The sequence below is a fragment of the Lathyrus oleraceus genome, chromosome 2, assembly GCF_024323335.1.
Source record: "Lathyrus oleraceus cultivar Zhongwan6 chromosome 2, CAAS_Psat_ZW6_1.0, whole genome shotgun sequence".
Classification (NCBI taxonomy): Eukaryota; Viridiplantae; Streptophyta; class Magnoliopsida; order Fabales; family Fabaceae; genus Lathyrus; species Lathyrus oleraceus.
This window is the reverse complement of record NC_066580.1, coordinates 177,895,381-177,900,895: the sequence shown is the minus strand read 5'-3', so window position 1 is coordinate 177,900,895 and position 5,515 is coordinate 177,895,381.

Here is a 5,515-nt window from a genome sequence, read left to right as displayed (position 1 = left end):
AATGTCTATTAACGAAGAGCAATGGGTATGACATAGACGTTTGGGTCATGTTAATATGAGAAGGATTTCTCAGCTAAATAAGCTTGAATTGGTCAGAGATCTACCCAAGCTGAAGTTCGCTTCAAATGCTCTTTGTGAAACATGTCAGAAAGGCAAGTTTTCTAAAACTTCTTTCAAAGCTAAAAATGTTGTTTCTACCTCTAGACCATTAGAACTTCTGCACATTGATTTGTTTGGACCAGAAAAAACTACTTCTATCAATGGAAAGAAGTATGGATTAGTCATTATTAATGACTACAGTCATTGGACACAGGTAAAGCTCTTGAAACACAAGGATGAGTCTCACTCTGTGATCTCAACCTTCTGCTCACTAGTGCAAACAGAAATTAATTGCAAAATAGTCAAAGTCAGAAGCGATCATGGTGGCGAATTTGAAAATAAACACTTTAAAAATATTTTTAATTCAAATGGTATTTCCCATGATTTCTCCTTTCCTATAATTCCACAAAAAAATGGAGTTGTATAAAGGAAGAATAGGACTTTACAAGAAATGGCCCGCACCATAATCCAAGAAACTAATATGGCTAAGCATTTCTAGGTAGAAGCAGTCAACACAACATGCTATATTTAGAATAGGATTTCTATCTGACCTATTCTGAGTAAGAATCCTTATGAATTGTGGAAGAACAAAAAGCCCAACATTTATTACTTTCATCCTTTTGGATGTGAATACTTTATGTTAAACACTAAAGAGAATCTTGGCAAGTTTGACTCTAAGGCACATAAGTGTTTATTGTTAGGATATTCTGAACGCTCTAAAGACTACAGAATCTTTAATACAGAAACAATAATTGTTGAAGAATCAATTCATGTCAGATTTAATGATAAGCTTAACCCTGAAAATTCAAAGCTAGTTAAGAATTTTTCAGATCTGAAGATTAATCTTTCAGAATTTAAAGAAATTGTCTATGAATAAAAAGACTCAGAAGGAAAAGCTAAAGAATCTGAAGAAACGACTCAACCAGAAGCAAATGTTGATCCAACTAATTAGAATAAGAGTAGATCAAGAACTTCTCATTCCGAAGAACTGATTCTAGGGGATAAGAATGCTCCAGTAAGAACTAGATCTTCATTCATACCCTTTGAAGAAACCCTCCTAGGTTTGGTGTCTCTGATAGAACCCACCTCCATTGATGAAGCTCTTCTGGATAATGAATGGATTCTGGCCATGCAATATGAACTAAATCAATTCACTAGAAACGATGTTTGGGATCTGTAGCGGTAAATTCATGACCATCAAGCTATGGATAAGCTAGACGTCAATTAAACCAGAGTCGCCACCGCACTTTTATTATTTCCAAGGGAAAAGGGAAAAATACGGACAAAACCCAAAGATAAGAAGTTTTCAAATCAAAGCTAATAAAATGCCAGAGATTACAGGTAAGGGGGTTGGTTACACAAGGGAAAGTGTTAGCACCCAAAGTGTCCTAGGTACTCCTAGGGAGCCCTTTTTTGTGTGCATATGTGTTTTTGTACAAAATGATGTTTGCAATATATGGAGTGGAGGGATGAGAAAAGAATTAATTAATTATATTTTTGTGTTTGACAAGACCTTCGGACTTGTGCCTACAAAGCAACATAAAATGGGGGATCAAAACCTCGTAGTTCGTGGTAACAATTTCAAAGTGAGTGCATTGCTTTTAACAAAAATTTAAGCTTGACAAAGGCACAAGAGGCCTAAAAATGGTTTGAATGAGTGTTAGTTCTTTTTGGATTTTTAAACTTTAAGTCAAGTATAGTTAAGTTCATTTACAGGTTTGATTAAGAAAAGAGTTTAAAAAACGCAATGGCATAAGGCCAAAGTTTCTAATTTGCAAAATGGTCTAAGTTTAGAAAACAAACACAATCAAAGAAGATTTTAAAAGGAGGGAGAGATTTGAAATTAAAGAAATAGGGGAGGAGATGAAGATACTAATCCTAAGCACAAATTTAAAAGTTAAGAGTTGAAAAGATCTGACCAATGGGCTGCAATCCAATAGACAAGAATGTCATATAGAAACCCAAATTTCCATTGGACTTTAGAATCAAGCAATATCAATACACAAATAGCAAGATAAATAGCAAGGTATAAAATAAGATAGCCACATCCAAGCTTAGAAACTTCATGATCTTATTCATAATTTCCCATGCATCAGATGAACTCAAAGATGGGCACTAGGCACAGGTCAAAGTAACAGCTCCAAAAGACCATGTATCATATGAATTCAGATGGGATCACAATACTTGTTTCAGATGAAGTTTCAATTCACAAGCACTTGGTTCCATGAAAGTTGGCATTGGCCAAGTCCTTTTTGCATAGGGAATGTTGCCTAATTCTAAGTCCAATGTATCAGAGCAAACCAATAGTCTACATAAAATGTCTTTTAGGGTTTTTGTTGTTATTATGTACATTAAGGTAAAAAGACCACAAAAACAAACAAGTATATACAAACACAATATAATCACAAGCTATGGCTCAAATGAGCAAAGTGAAAATGACATTAAAGTATACAAGTTAAATGGTATGCATAATGGAAAATGAATAAAGGCTCAAAATTAAAGTGCATAATAGTAAATGGCTTGAAACTAAATGTTAGTTGTTAGTTGATTAGAAGTTAGTATTTCTTTTGCTTTTGTTTTGTTTAATTCATTCTTTGGAGAACACTCAACCCACTATTCACAAGAATGGATCCTTGAACCAAGACATCTTCCAAAGGAAGGAAAAAAAGCCAAGTTTCCACACAATACCATGAAAGAGGGGATACTTACAATCTCACTTACTAGAATGCTATGCCTTTTGTGTCAACAATTTAGCACTATGTTAAGCAATCGTAATTGGACTTATGTAGAAGTCACAACTATTTGAGGTCGGGCAATAGAAATTTTAGTGTTAATGCATGTTAGAGACATGGTATTATGAACCATGCTCCTAAAACATACCACACTTAAAAAGAATATGCAAAAGGGTGGACCTAATCTCACCCACACTCATGTTGATTTACAATTAACTAGCCTTAGGATGTAGAGATATCATAGGTCTATGATATGAATGAAGAGAGAATGGGATCAAGATGAAAAGGGAGGGAAATGGAATCAACACAAATTGGTCAAAGGAGGACTTTTATCAAATTAAAATCATTCATTCATTTTGGGAGATGAAATATACATTTCATCAATCCCCTAAATCCAATGATTTTAACCCAACAAAGTCAAATCAACCTTGACCATGGCCCAACAACACAAGTCAAACTCAACAAGTCAAAATTAGAAGCTCAACACAATTTATTTTGCATTTAAACAATAAAAATCAATTAAATACTGCATTAAATTAAATTATGGTTGGTCAAATTCCAAAAACCTCATCAAAACACCGAAGAAATGGCCATGAGATTTATCATAGGTCCAACAAGGTCAAAGGACCTTGGAGAAAAAATTTCATAATTTTTGGAAACTTAAAAGTATTTTTAAACAATTAAAAATATTCACAAAATCAATTAAATCATGAAAAATATTAATAATGATCCAAAAAATGATTTTAATTTAGAAAATGAAAGAGGAATTTATTTAAATTTTTTTGGTGAAACTCTCATATTTTTTGGATCAATATTAAAAATAATATGAATTAATGAAAATAAACCAAATAAAAGGAAAAATCAGAAAATAGAAAAAACGTGGACCACTTGATCTCCCTCATTAATTGAGGTGGCAGATCATGTGGCTGCTAGCGCGCATTCCACCATGGTCTAGAGTCAGCGCGCAACACAAATGGTAATCAGTTTCAACGCGCGTGATTAAAACATTTCAAATGGATCAAGTGGTTCTGATGAGTGTCAACACATCACCGGAGCCAAAGCTCCGGTCTCCTTCTCCAGTGAGCTTCACCGGACTGGTTGACTCATAACCATAACCAAAATTAAAAATGAGGACATGAATTTAAAGTAAAAATTCCACTGAGCTCGAATCTGGCCTCAATTTATCTTAACTCCAAGTATATTGAGAGATACAAGAAGTTGAAATTTGAGGTGCACGATCTGAGTTGCTTCGATTTGACCTCAAAGTAACTCAATCTTGTTGCCTACATTGGTAGGACTTCAGGCAACCAAGGATCCAAGAGAACTATGGAGAATTGAGTGAGAATCGAAGATATGAAAATTTCTGGAAAATACCTTCAATGCAGGTCTGTGCTCGATTGATCTTGATCTTTCTTGCTCTTGATCTTGTTCGGGACACTTGAAGGAGTAGAATTGAATGGATGAAAAGCTCGGGACTCTTGGAGTTTCAAATCTCAAAATAGTGAGATTCAAACTCAATTTCCAATGGAAATTATCAAGGTTATCCTTTGAAATGAGAGGGTTTAAAGGTATGGATTCAAAGTTGGCGCATAGGGTCCTCAATTATGATGCATAGAGCCTCTATTTATAGCCAAATGGTTTGATATTTGCACACTTGAAATGGAATTCCAAAAATAGCAATGTGCAATGCATGGGTGCATGGGCGTGTACAGGCTCATGAAATCACTTCTTCTGATCCATAATTAAGTACAAGCAATGATGAGATCATGTTGGAGTGCAAGGCAAAAGGTGTATGGAAGTTTCAAGTTCAATCTTGCCAAATGATGATCCAATGTTCAAGCCATGCGCATCCCATTCAAATCTTATCCAAAATGGATGAAATTGGACTTTTTGGAAAGGATAAATCAAGAGTAACAACTTTCATATTGGGAACTTTTTCATTTGAAGCTTGGATCATGATGAATTTTGTGGAGGAAGTTGAAAAAATCAAACATGTCAAAAAAAATTCTAAGTGTCAAGCCATATGTTCACTTATTCCACCTTGGCTAACTTTTTGTGTAAGATTCAAATGAGAAACTTTCCTTCATAAAAGTTGTATATATCTCAAGGTCATTCAAAATGGTCACAAATTTGACCTCATTTGGATTTAATATGAAGGAGTTATGCATTTTTGAAGTTAAGGAAAATCACTTGTTCAATGGCATTTGTCCAAAATGACCTATAATATATCCTCATATCACATGCACATAAAAGTTGAATTAGCTCTTCCTCCAAACATTAAAGTTGAATTAGACATCTTGAATTTGATTGTTAAACTTGGAAATATTTCATATCATAAAAATTGAGCAAGTTATGGCCTTGGGAAGTTGTCCTCCAAATTAAGGTTTAGACAAAATGACCTATAATCTTTCACCATAAAAATGACTTTCCAAGCAAAACTAGCTCTAGACCTCAACATGAAAGTTGTTTGGAATGTCATTTAGAGTAACGTTTCTCTTGGAATAATTTTCATATGACACAAATTGTAGGAGATAGGGTCTAGGGAACCCAGTTTTGATCAGATGAATTCCTCTGGTCAACCACCATCAACCAACTTTCTAACTTGCAATTCTCTTTACTTTTGGGACCCATGGAAGATCATATATGCATAAGATAATGAAATTTGAAGTATCCCTTGAATTATT